Here is a 15,375-nt window from a genome sequence, read left to right as displayed (position 1 = left end):
TTCAATTTCAGTGATGTTGATCCTGGACCATCAAGATTCAAATTAAAAATTCAGTGGTGTTGATCCTGGATCATCAAGATTCAAATTCACTGATGTTGATCCTGGACCATCAAGATTTTAAATTCACTGATGTTGATCCTGGACCATCAATATTATAAATTTAATGATGTTGATCCTGGACCATCAAGATCAGTATTCATTAATGTTCATCCTGGACAATCAAGAATTAAATTCACCGATGTTGATCCTGGACCATCAAGATTCAAATTCACTGATGTTGATCCTGGACCATCAAAATTAAAATTTAAGAGATGTTGATCCTGGACCATCAAAATAAAAATTAAGTGGTGTTGATTCTGGATCATCAAGATTCAAATTCACTGATGTTGATCCTGGACCATCAAAATTAAAATTAAGTGATGTTGATCCTGGACCTTCAAGATTCAAATACAGTGAGGTTGATCCTGGATTATCAAGATTCAAATTGACTGATGTTGATCCTGGACCATCAATAGTAAAATTCACTGACGTTGTGTCACGTATAAAGAATGTTCAAGTGAATCCAAGTGCGAGTTAGCAAAAAATAATTTTTATTGACACAGTCAAACAAAAAGCAAGGAATGAATGTAGTGCTAGTGCTAGGAGAGACCGGCCAGGAATCAGGCAGGAAACAGGGTCCAGAAAACACTGGACCCAATATTTGTTAATGTGGATCCTGGACCATTAAGATTCAAATTCACTGATGTTGATCCTGGACCATCAAAATTAAAATTCACTGATGTTGATCCTGGACCATCAAGATTCAAATTCACTGATGTTGATCCTAGACCATCAAGATTCTAATTTACAGATGTTAATGTTGGACCATCAAAATTTAATTATACAGATGTTGATCCTGGACCATCAATATTAAAATTAACTGATGTTGATGTTGATCCTGGACAATCAGATTTAAATTCAGTAATGTTGATCATTTACCATCAAAAATAAAACATACAGATGTTGATCCAGGACCATCAAGATTTATATTCGTTGATGTTGATCCTGGACCATTAAGATTCAAATTCACTGATGTTGATCCTGGACCATCAAGATTCAAATTCACTGATGTTGATCCAGGACCATCAAGATTTATATTTGTTGATGTTGATCCTGGACCATTAAGAATCAAATTCACTGATGTTGATCCTGGACCATCAAGATTCGAATTCACTGATGTTGATCCTGGACCATCAATATTAAAATTTAGTGATGTTGATACTGGACCCTCAAGACTCAAATTCACTGATGTTTAACCTGGACCATCAAGATTCAAGTTCAATGATGTTGATCCTGGAAGATCAAGATTAAAATTTATTGATGTTGACCCTGGACCATCAAGATTTTTAATTTACTGATGTTGACTCTGGATCATTAAGTTTCAAATTTAGTGATGTTGATCCTGGACCATTTAGATAAAATTTCACTGATGTTGATCCTGGATCATCAAGATAAAAATTCATTGATGTTGTACCTGGATAATCAAGATTCAAATTCACTGATGTTGATCATTTTTAGTCTTAGTTAGAAAGTGCCCTTCCAAAATGATCTGAAGTGCCCCAGTGACATCCCCGCTCTTCAGTTCGCGTGCGACAACCCCTCGCTTTTCAGTTTGTGCGCGACAACCTCCCTCCCCCCACCGCTCCTGCACATGCCCCTTGAATAGTATCTGCACGGGCCTGATGGGCGGACATATAAGAGATCTACTAATGAATCACAGCTTTAAAATGATCCGCAGTCCTTATTAGTATTTGCACTCGGTAAACAGCCGTTAAGTGCAGTGAACTGATGATGAACTTTACAGTCAAACGGTGGGGTTTAGGACCGCGCTTAACAGCGAATTTCAGTTATAGTTACGGAAATACAGTATCATGACAACACTAACAAGCTGTTAAAACGCAACTTCTTAACAGAAAAACATTAATTAGGAAATCATTTGAAATGTAACTGAAAATATTTAACCAGCAGTGAGCCATAAAGAGACAGTTAATTTAACACTACATATGTTTATATCGTATAACTGTTCATATAACCATCTTAATAACGTACATGTTGAAACAACAAAATACTGAATTACCTGAAGCATCGCAGAGCTGCTCTCGAATTAAACTTCGACGCTAAATGTAGCCTACTGTCTTCTTCAGAGTTCACAGTTCAAAACTAAATGGATATAAAAGTACGATTAGGAAAATCGCACAAAAAAGATTTAAGTAAGATCATTGGCATTGTCTAAGGTTTATCTTTAACGATACCACACTGTGATGAAATCGATCAAATGACATGATCACAAAGTGACTCATATTCGATGTTTTAACAAACAAAACGCATCAAAGTACACCATATGTCGTAATATTAGCACATTTACTCACATAAATAGATAAAATGATGTTTTAAGACGTTAAACGAGAACTTACCTATACGCATGTGGCAGCAGAAAATGGCGAGGATGAAACTCCAACAAGATTGAGGGGCGGAGCTTAACAGAGTAAAGTTAAGGACGAAGAATACAACTCTGTTAATTTTCACCAACACAAGGGGGTGTCTTTCACTGTTTCTTGTAAAATTAACTCATTATGAGTAATTGCAGGTTAACACAGCTTAATTAACACAGCGGATTTTACTGTGTAACTATATTGAATGAAAAAACAGTACTAATGCCCAAGAATATTTCAGATATATGACTATATATTTGATAAGAGGAGCGCTACTCTACACACAAGAACTTAGGGGCTGATCACACTGAATGTGTTTTTCCGCGCACCGCACCTCCTTTTTTGTTGTTCCTTTTTATGCTGCTAGGCTATGACTGAATCAGATGCATATTGTGCCCGAGTGTTGCTGTTGATATTAATATTAATAACTTTAACATTTAAAAATATTGGGATTTTCGAGATTTGTGAGTCAGCACTAAGATAACTTAAAAACAGCAACCACAAGTCTCTCCTCCATCTTCAAAAGTCTCGGTAGATGACTTCCCAACACAAACACTGAAGGCACCTCAACGGAAACCCCGCCTCTGTTTTTATTTGATTGAAGAATGGAAAAGACGCGACTGATGCAACATGCTTATTCTGCTCAGAGTTGCCTTTTTTCAACTGTGAGCACATGGTGCACAAGGGCAAAAACGTGAGGCGCAGCAGGAGGTTAAATCATAAGCAATGCACACAACATTCGCGGCTGTTAGTAAATCATTCTAAAAAATTTCCTCTCAATGCAAAAAACACATTCAGTGTGATCGGCTCCTAATCATCCAATTTAAAAAAAGCATGCAACATTTTCACACTAGAAAGCATGTTTTTATGTGGGAATGTAACTGATTTGCTGATATGCTGCAACGGCCCCTTTAAACACAAGATCAATGTAGTGAATTTTGATGCTCTCGCTTGTGAAGCAAGGAAAGCAGACAGCGGAACTTTAACGCTCCTGCCACCTTTGGTGTGAATGCACAGTAAGAAAGTGAAGAGGCAGTGTCCATCTTTTTTTCTACAAGCCTATGGTCCAAACATAGAAATTCCTTAATGATTCCTCAATTCCATTGGAACATTTCAACACCTTTGATCACAGTGGGTTATTTGTAAGCTTGGAGATTGGATCAAATATTCATCAGTTTTCTAAGATCGTTACTAAGTGAAGATTCAAAAGATGAATTGGTCCTATTAGCCAATGTATCTTGGAGAATTATTCTTGGAGTTTTAATGTGGGATCAGGGTCAACACTTTTAAACATGATTCATTTTGTCAGTGGCAGGTCCAGTAATTTGTTGCTGAATTTGGCTATTTGATTATAACAAAAATAAATGTTGGTTAGTTTTTATTTTTTTATCTACATTTTAGTCTTTATTCCTAACCTTGTTTTTTGTCAACAATAATGTGTTGTTCATCATTCATTAAACTAGCGTATAAGAGAGCACGCTTTCATAGGTTTTAATTAATTTAGGTTAATGTGACTTTTTCATTTTTTTACAGTTTATTCTACAGTATCAATGTTGTAATGTGATTAACATATAATCAGTTAAATAGACTTCAGCATTTATTTAGTTGTTGAATCGTAAACCGAAATGAAAAGCCGTTTACTTGCATGCACCCGTCAGGATCAGCAGGATAGCGCAGAAACACCATTAAAAATAATGGAATAAAATAAATATAAATACTTTAAAGACATAGCTCAGAAAAATTTTATTTAATGCAGCACATTTTGTACATTCTGAGACCCACTTTTTAGCGTATATCATTTAAGCAGCGAAGAGTGCTGATTTTGAAAGAAAACTGATCCTAAACTTGCTGAATTTGTAACAGCGTACAGTTCACCAGAAATGTTTTTCCCAGGTTACTGCCAAATTAAAAGTCTCTGCATGCTTCTAGATACACCCCATAGTCACAGATTAAATTCAGACAAACTTTAGCATACTGATACAGAATGTAATACCTTGAAAAAAAGCATTTAAGACTTTTTAATACTTTTTAACAGCCTAAAGGGACTCTAAATTGATTTATCAACTTTTAATACTTTTTAAGATCCCGCTAACACCCTGTATTCACATACTGTATATGGAAGCAGCCGTTGTTTGCAATATTTTAAAAAACATATATGAGATGTTGTATATGTGTGAAATTGAAATATGTAGTTGTATGTCATATACATCATTTTCATATATACCCATTAATCAGATATCTAAATGAACAGCTCATAATCACCACTGCACAGACTCTGAATGACATCATCATCATCTTTCAAAAGATGCTAGACTGTGACATTTTGGCTTCACTTTACTATAGCGAAAGAAACTGGAGGTGTTTTCCATTTATGGTCCAGCTGCGGAAATATGTCATATTCCACTTGATCATTTCAACTCAACACCTTATGATTTGCAAGTTTTGAGTTTCCACTTAGAGTCTGCATCAAATATTTATCATCTTTCTTTTGGTCTTTACTGAGGGATGATTCAAAAGACGGATTTGTTCTATAAGCAAATTCATCTTCAGCTCAGAAAAAAAAGGATGGCGTCTTAAAGTGTTACATGGGTCAAACTTTTTTAAAATAACTAATCGCATTTCTTAAATTGTGGCTCATTTGCTTGTAAAGTTCTTTCCCCAAACAGTCCTCTGGCTGTTTATCCACATGCTCATGGCGTAACATTCACATTAACACTCCTGCCATTCATTCATCACATCACCTGATTAATTTGTTGCAATATCAGTTTATTTTGGGCCAAAAGTAATGGGTTCTGCATTTTGCTGCAACAGGGATGTTTTTGTGGGCGGACTGAGCAGAATTTGGACATCAATCTTTCCCTCTCCCTGCTGATGATGGGAGGTGCAAGGCGGATGCTGAGCACAGGTTAGCTGAAAGGTCCCAGATTCCAGCATGGCATTATTTACCGTGGTGAGAGAGACACACACATACATTACAGACATCTGAGGAAAGGTCATAGAGAAAGATGGAGAGCCGCAGTAAATTGCCTCTCCATCACATTATTGGGCTTTCATATTGCCAAGTCAGTCATGCTGGCACACGAAGGGCCCTGACCTGACTGGTTATTCTGTACACTAGTAGCATTAGCCTGAATGTTTGATATGTGAAATCTGAAAGCCTAATAGGTAAAGATCAGAGGAGATTTGCACTATAGTATTTGCTCTAGTTCTTTCCCTGCATGTTTCTGTAAAACAAATCTGCGTTGAATGCACTATGTCTTTACATATTAAAACTAGGGCTTGTGTTATTAATTATTAATGAAATTAATCTTTGACCACTACTCTGTTTAAATAAACATTTAATTAAATTATCGGCAGTATTTGCGTATTTGTGTAAAAGTCTGTCTATAATATATATATATATATATATATATATATATATATATATATATATATATATATATACACACACAACAGCTATTTCTGGTTCCTGAATCTGATTGGCCAGCCGGATCTCACGAGGAAACGTAAGTAATTCGTACAAATTTGTTCAGTCGTACAAAAATGTACGATTTTAAAAAGCACGCGTGGCACCCAACCTAACAAGCAACCCAACCTAGCAAATCACCCCTAACCCCAACCGTCATTGGATGATGAGCAAATCGTACTAAATTGTACAAATTAGACTGTACGAATTCATACGAATTAGCCACTAAATAAAAATGTTAGGAATTGTCGTGAGATTGCGTTGGATTGGCTGATAGCCGTGAGATATTTAGCAAGTAACAGCACACAAAGACCTCTCTGTGTGAATGAATGTGTTTGGATGTTTCCCAGAGATGGGTTGCAGCTGGAAAGGCATCCGCTGCATAAAGCATATGCTGGATAAGTTGGTGATTCATTCTGCTGTGGCGACCCCAGATTATAAAAGGGGCTAAACCGAAAAGAAAATGAATGAAATAATGATGCACTCTGGGCAAATTTACTAACCTTTTGTTATGTTAGGGATGAAATGAAACATTCACTAAATTAAACTGCTGTAAAAAATGCATCAGATTAATATTTTGCATAATAAACTCTAGACCTGATCAAAACTACTGAATTGTTTAAAAAATTACAGGATTATAAATCTTTAATTGCCAAATTCATAAGTGATGTTATTTATTTAGTGGAAAGCACAAACTGACATATTTTCAATATAAAAAGTAATTGTGGACTGATTTTTTTTCTTTCTTTATCAAAGTCTTGGACATTTTGCCTTTGATGCATTGCCTTGATGCATTGCTTTTAATTGATTTTCATTTTTTCTTCCTAATTTACTGTTGGTGGCTGTTTTTGCCGCATTGACTTCCATTACAACCACATTTGATACCATATAATCATATACAATAATCAGCATTTTGGATTTTTGGTTGTTTTCCCTGTTGAAAAGAGGTACAATTTGTAATTTATGTAATCACCAGTTGGCATCATTTTTAGGCCTGTTCAAAAAAGGCTTGGTTTCTGGATTTGGTAACACTTTACAATAAGGTTCATTAGTTAATGCATTTACTAACATGAACTAATCATGAATAACACATGTACAGCATTTATTAATCATAATTGAACATTTACTCATGCATTATTAACATCCAAGTCCGTGCTTGTTAACATTAGTTAATGCACCATGAGTTAACATGAGCTAACAATAAACAACTGTATTTTCATTAACTAACATTAACTAACATGAACAAATACAGTAGTAAATGTATTGTTCAATGTTTGTTCATTTTAGTAAATGCATTAATTAACATTAACTAATGAACCTTATTGTAAAGTGTGACCCTGGATTTTATATTGAGTATAACAGCAAATGAAAGTGTGTGTATGTGTGTGGGACTAAGAGAGTAACTGTTTACGCACTTACCTTAATGTGTCTGAGAAAATCAAAATATGCATCTCAGCTCTCAGAACTACATAGAGTAAATAAAAACAAAGACTGCGTATTTATGCACCATCAAATGTGGTTATAATGGAAGTCAATTGAGGCTAAAACAGCCACCAACAGTAAACTAGGGAGAGAAAATCTAACAATGCATCAAAGCCAATGTTGTTACTAATCGTTCACATGTCCAAAGAGTGTGAGAAAAGGTAAAAAATTCCAGTCAATAATTACTTTCTAAGTAGAAAATAAGTTATTTTTGGCGTGTTTTTGTTTCTCACCAAATTAGTGACGTAATTTGTGAACTTGGCGATTAAAGAGTCAAAATCCTGTAATTTTCTAAACAATTTAGTAGTTTTGATCAGGACTGAAGTTGATTAACAGATTTATGCGAAGAAGAAGAAAAAAAAAAAAAAAAAAATATATATATATATATATATATATATATATATATATATATATATATATATATATATATATATTTTTTTTTTTTTTTTTTTTGCATTTTTTATAGCAGTTTTATTCAGCTGATGTTTTCATCCCGAACATAACAAAAGTGTAATCAATGTAAACAGTGCACAAGTGTTAAGAAATATTAATTAATTTTACAAATTAATTATTCCTTATGAATGTGAGTATTACAAGTCATCTAATCAAAGAACGAATCCAGATGAGTTTAATTAGTACTGTCAATTGGTATGAAATGAAATGATCAGATTAGATGCAAGTTCATCAACAGAGTTAATTACATATATAAATATTTGCTAAGAAAAGCCATCCAGTTATTATAAGAAAGGAAATAAAAGGCATTACATAGTTTTCTAGATATTAATTACTAGGATGAATTTAAAAGGCTATACTATGAAGTTGCCTCTTTTTGCTTCTTCCTCATCTATACTTTATGTGTAAGTGCAAATAAATTGTGTGTCTTTATTTTTTAAAGATATTTATAAAACAGTGTATTTTATTATATTTATTTATTGGGTTTGCATTCATTTGGAATATTCATAGTGTACAAAATTATTTTATTTAGGAAGAAATATTTATGTTATTTGTATTTATATAATTTACTATATTATATTCATGTTAGATTGGGTAGGCTAAATTGTCCATATAGTGTGTGTGAATGCGTGTGTATGAATGTTTCCCAGTGATGGGTTGCAGCTGAAAGGGCATCCACTGCGTAAAACATATGCTAGATAAGTTGGCGGTTCATTCTGCTGTGGCAACCCTGGATTAATAAAGGGACTAAGCTGAAAAGAAAATGAATGAATGTATTCATGTTAGGTAAGTTTGGCAGCTTGGTATCTTTTTGTAATATGTAATGAATTCTGTTTATGAATCCACATATTATCCAAGTAATTTGATTACCATTTTATACCAACTGACGACCCTAATTAAATCCATCTGTATCGGTTGTGAAATTACATCACTTCAAGTACTCTCATCCAATGAAATGGAGAAAGAGAGATGACGGGATCAATTGAAAATTTGATAAATGAAGTCCCTAAAAGGGCCTGGAGTCACATGTATCCGAACAGAGCGATTTATCACCGCTGCCTTTTATGTCTATTGTTTACAATCCCTGGGTCCTGATTGAAATAAAGTGCAAGGAATGTTTTCCCAAGACACGTAATTTCAGAGATGAATGACCCGTCCTCGTTTGCTCCAGAGATTGAGATCCATAGCTCATCTGTGTTCTTAGTGACCATTACACAGAAATATTCAACAGGCTTTAGAGACATGGGAAACTGAGGTGTTTACCACAAGCATTGCCTGCCAAAGATAGTGACTAACTTTAAATCCGACCAGAAATTAATTTAGCCGAGCATGCTATGCCCTGTTGATGAACCTGCTAATTGAACTGCTCTGCTCATTCTCATTTATTCCTTTATCCAAATTGTCTCAGTCAGCTGCTAATTCAGTAACATCAACATATACATCAGAATGCAAAACCAGAGAACAATTCCTAAACACTTGATTTTAAATAATGTCGTTTTTAAAATAAGGATGAGACTTGGTTAGCACAGTTGCCTCACAGCAAGAAACTCACTGGTTTGTGTTCCTCCGGGAAAGGGAGTTTGCATGTTCTCCACATGTCTGTGTGGGTTTCCTTGATTGGTTAGATAGGACATGTGAAGTAGGACAGGTTCCTGGATTAACGTCTATATTGATCCTCGCACAACATTCCAATCAGCCAATCAGAATTAGGCGATAAGTACAGTTTAGAGTGCTCATCATATATAAGTACACCCCTCACAAATCTATCTTTTAAGTTCATATATTTTATAAGGAAGCTATCCAATATTATATTTGTGCATATAGATTAGTCAGTACTGAAGCCAAATCTGGAGCTCATCTAACAAAATAACGATCCAAAAACTAGTACACCCAAATTTATGTTATAGAAAAATATAAAATTTAAATTTAATTAATTAATTAATTCAATTTCTAAAGATGTTTAGTGACTGAAATATTATTTTAATGAATATACCTGTTTAATAAATCTGTTTTGTTTAAATGTATCAAAATACATTGCCTTTATTCACTGAGAAATGGACAAAAATATTTATTTTCAAAATGAGGTGTGCTCAATTTTTGGCTCAACTATTGGCTGGGCCTTTTTCTCCTGTCAAGTGACTGACAGCAGATGTTTGGATGTGAAAATATAAGGAAAAGAAAAGTGTAAGTCACTTAAATTCAAGTGCACTAGGAGTCCACTATAGTGTTATTTACCAAGGCTATGCAATTAGTCGAAATTCAGTTTAGATTTGGGCCTAAATTATTATGAATAACATAATATAAAGTGGTTAATTTGTGTCACATGCCTCTTTAAATTTTTCCTACATTTTTTTCTAAATTTTTTTTTCTTTTCTAGCCCTTGCATTGCATTGCATTAGTTTCGTTTTCAGGCACGGTTGCTTCGTGTGAGGAAACGGCACAGGAGCTTTTAAACACGTGCGCGCATCAAATCATCTTTCCGCGCAACACTATAACCCTCGTTGGTGAGTGAGGAAAGCCTGTCTCAACATGTGCATGATCCTCTCATTCGTTATTCACCTGCTTTATTTTGCTTGTGCAAAAAGCTATTTTTGTCAGTCGTGCTGCTTCTCGATTCTAAGATCACATTTGTACGCATATAGACAAACTGTCATAAACAGTCTAATCTGTAGTGACGACGAGCCAGCGCTGGCAATTTAATAATGAGTTTCACCCAGCCAAAGTTTCTAGTGGGAGTGGCTGTATAACCCGCATTTGATCTACCCGTATTTGGGGGGCGTAAATGTAAAGCCCTGCCTACATTCATACCTTTTTAAAGCCAGCCTGCAGTAAAACCATGTAAATGAACTTTTGCAGCATGGGACATGTTTCATTAATTGTTATTTGTATTAAGTGCTTAAAGCCTTGATTTGTCTTTTAAAAGCACAAAACATAATTTGTGCTGTTTATGCATGTGCTCTGTATGTTCCCACCATGTCAAGAGCAAATCTACACCCTTGGTGATTGGGATAGTGTATGTATGTTTCCCAGCATTAAGGGTTGTACTATCAGCATTGGGAATCAGGGTGGGTGTGATTATGTCAAGTAGGATGCGGTCTTGGATTAAAATCTATGTTGATCCTAGAACATTATTTCTGTTTGAAAATATAATCCATACTCAGTCCCTAACCCTAAACCCAACCATAAATGTAATTTATCCTCAAAATCAGAGTGGATTAATAGTTGGATAACAATGGTGTAGAAGAATGGTTAACTTAAAATAAACTGTAAATTTATCCCTTAAAACTTATTGGCTGATTGGGATTTTGTTCCAGGATCAACACAGACATTGATCCAGGATCATGTCCTACTTGGTAGGGATAGGCGATACCAATATTTTTGTTTCCGATCCGATATCAAGTATTTCAAGACAAGTATCATCGATACAGATATCGATACCAATGCAAATACTTAAGCTAAATGAAATATTTTACAGTGATTTTTTTTAATGACTATCACCTTTATTATCATTATTAATAAATAAAACATAAGACATATGATTCCTTTTTACAATTACAGAACTATAATTGGCTAAATAGTACCAAATATAATGAAAAATAATACACGACACAAACCTAAAAAAAAAAAAAAATCTCTCCTATGCTTCTTGTAATTGCTGATGCTCTTTGAGAGTCATCTAAGAAATATTATATATATATATATATATATATATATATATATATATATATATATATATATATATATATATATATATATATATATATATATATTCTTAAAGCTGTCTTACAGGCATTTAAAAATATATAATAGTACATCTATCCCAATTATTATGTGTACCTAAGCTTTGTATTTTATTTGATAAACAAGTTTATTTAAAACTATTTATACTAAACTACAAAAAAATATTTAAATCAAGTAAAATAACTCCAGATTATACTTCATTTACGTACAGTCATGATGACCACAGCTCCACTCTCGAGTTTTACAACCTGCAATGGGTGTGTGTGGTGTCTGTACTATTGTGCTGTGAGCTAACACTGACCTATTAGCGGAGATACAGCGGAAGAATATTATAGTTCCCATTCGTTTTCCTATTTAAACAAATATTTATATAATATGTGACGTTATAATTATTAAGATATTTTAAAATGTCTGATCACTCAGTAAGAAACCCCCCCCAGAAAAGATTGATAGTTTTACTTAAGGATAGATCCTTTTGATACATTCCCAGTATCGAAAATATCGAAACTTCAGGATTGATCCGCCCATCCTTACTTTGTGAAATCGCACTAACTGAGTATCAGGAAGGACATCCTAGCACATATGGGTGCAAATGCACTTAAACCCCATGTAGAATGATATATATGCTGGGCAGAAACTAGCATAAACACTTGCACCGTAACTGGCGCCATTGTGTCAGTAGTGATAGGGCCCTTTGGGTTCAGTCTTTCCACCATTTGAGAGCAAACATATAGTTCTGTTTTCCATCAGACCCAAATTAATAACACTTGCTTTCATCTTTGAGTGAACTCTGGATCATTCCAATGTCCACACAACATTCTCTTCCTCAGCAAAGATTAGTTTAGACTTTAGATTGTTTTTGCTGATGAGAGTTTTGGTCACTGCAGAGACACACACATTGAGACACTGTATGATGAAAAGATCTTTATCCTGTTTGGCACTGAATTGATGGTCAAATCCAGCTACTGTGTTGAACTGATAGATTATTGAGAGTCTCTGCGTTATCCTGTCCTCCTGTGCATTGGTCTTTCGTGGACATCTAGCATTATGGGCACTCAAGTGAGATAATGAAATTGTAGAGATAAAGTTTTGTAGAAGCCACAGATTTGGAACGACCAGCTACTCTTGCTGGGGCTGAAAGGCTCATCCCTTTGGCTATCATCTGGGCAACCTGCTGTCAGTCACTGTGGAATGATTCACTGTTTTGCAATGTCAGTGAAAACTGGAAAGTTAGACTGCCAGTAATAAGTTTTTTAAAATAATTAGGACATTTAACACTAGTGTTATCTGTAAGCATGATCAGTGTTCATTTTCAGGTATCTCATTTAAAGGGACAGTTCACCCAAAAATACAAACACACTCACTATTTACTCACCTTTATGAGTTTCTTCTGTTGAACACAAAAGAAGATATTTTAAACAAAGTTTAAGACCCATAACAATTGACTTCCATTCTAGTAAAAACAAATACAAAAGTCATTGGTTAAAGATTTTCAACAATCTTCAAAATATATATATATATATATTTTTGTTTCAACAGAAGAAAAAAACTCAAATACATAACCTGACAAAAGTCACATCAAAGTTTCTGAAAGCAAAAAAGGTCAAGGTTCTCCAGGTTGGCCAGCCCAGTCACCAGACATGAACATTATTGAGCATGATGAAGGAGAAGATATTGAAGATGAATCCAAAGAATCTTGATGAACTCTGGGAGTCCTACAAGAACGCTTTCTTTGCCATTCCAGATGACTTTATTATTAAATTATTTGAGTCATTGCAGAGATCTATGGATGCAGTCGGCCAAGCTCATGAGAGTCCAACACAATATTAATCCTTTTTCTACTGCACCATGACTTTATACTCTATTCTGTACATTATTTCTGTTAAGTGACAAGACTTTTGTCTAAGCAAAGCCAGACCTTACTGTCCTAATTAAACAATTAAAAATCAAAACATGATCAAATTTTATTTTGGTGAAATAACTGTAATCTAGAGGCCTTTGCTTTTCAGCCACTTCTGATACCAAATGATCAACTAGAAGTCAAATTATTATTTGTTGTTCCTAAAACTTGGAGAGGTGATAAGACTTTTATCAGGTAGTGTAGGTTTTAAACAAGTGAAAGTGAGTTAATAATGACAGAATTTTAATGTTTGAGTAAATTATCATTAAAGGGCACCTATGGTGAAAAAAGACCAATTGGAGCATTTTTTAGATCGACCGCAACTTGACGTAGAAGTGCGTTCCCCCACCCACCAATATTGATTGACAAGCGCATAACCATATCCTCAGTTTGTTGTTTCACGTCCGCCATTTCCAGCATGTGAGTCAAAGCAATGTCACTAAACGAACACCCTTGCTCTTTTTTCAAATTGGCCTCAATACAAAATCAACATTCACCACAGGATCGTTCTAATCGGAATTATTGTTTGAAACTTTAGGTAGGTTTGCAAACGTGTACTTTTTATTGCGTCTACTTTAAACTTCAGCCGTTTGCATTTCTTGCGGTCACCTCACTAGCATGGCCCTCCATTGGAAATAAAAAAAACAATTTGCCTGAAGGTTGCATACCAGAAGTGCCGCTCGGCAACGCTCAGTACACAAAACGGCCCTTCAAGTTGGCAGCTGTCCGCAGCGCCCAGCCGCCGACTTAAAGCGCCGTTGTGTGTACCCTGATAGAAACCTATGTTTAGAATTCTAAAATGCATGGCACTGTGTGGCGCGACGCAGCGGGTCGCCGAACGGCACTTCTGGTGTGTGCCCTGCAGGCAAGTTCGTTACACAGGGTACACACAACGGCGTTTCAAGTTGGCGGCTATCTGCGGCGCCCAGCCACGACCCAGGGCACTTCATATTTCTGTCGCCGCACAGAGCTCCATCTGAATAGTTTTCATTTTAAATATCATGCGAATGTGCGTGTCTGGTGTTCCGTGTCGCAGCTCTGAGCAGCGCATCCGTTAATTCAGTGTGCGTGGTTATTAGTCGTGGTGTACAAGCTTAGAACTTGAAACTAGCACACAGTTGGCTGTAAAACTATACAAAGACACAAATGATTTTGTACTCTCTGCTTGCTCTGTGTCTGAGTCGTACATGTACAGCTGAATGCTGGTCCTCTCGCTCATGTTGCTTCTCTCTCTCTCTGCCTGTCTGTTGCCAAACACAGAGCGGTGGAGCTCTTGGTTCTGCCCTCTTGTTAAGTTGGGCGGGAAGTCGAAATTAATTTTTATGTGAAGCAACACTCCCCTATTTCAGCGACCTGTGTACACGCCCCCAAAATAACACTTTTGAACACACTATAATAAAAAAAATCTGGACTGTGTTTTGAACTGAACCTAAACTGGCACACTCAGAAGAACCATAATATTAATATTAAATCTAAAAAAGGGGAAACTATGTGCCCTCTAAGTTATTTCTTCAGAATATGCTTCTTAATATGCTTAAGATGTTGCTCTTTTTTTTTCTCCTGTTAAAATGACTTCAAAAAGACCTTAAAGGCGAACTGGGTAGGCTAAATTGTCCGTAGTGTATGTGTGTGAATGAATTTGTATGGATGTTTCCCGGTGATGGGTTGCAGCTGAAAGGGCATCCATTGCGTAAAACATATGCTAAATATATTGGTGGTTCAATCCGATGTGCCGAACCCCAGATTAATTAAGGGACTAAGCCAAAAAAAAAAAAGAATGAAGGAGACCTTTAAAGCTAGGAAATGGGAGGTTGTACTCTACTTTTTTAAATTTGCACTGTATATCCGTGAAATCATATGAG

This window comes from Danio rerio, chromosome 3 (assembly GCF_049306965.1).
Source record: "Danio rerio strain Tuebingen ecotype United States chromosome 3, GRCz12tu, whole genome shotgun sequence".
Taxonomy (NCBI): domain Eukaryota; kingdom Metazoa; phylum Chordata; class Actinopteri; order Cypriniformes; family Danionidae; genus Danio; species Danio rerio.
The sequence above is the reverse complement of the archived record's forward strand: the minus strand, read 5'-3'. Positions refer to the sequence as shown.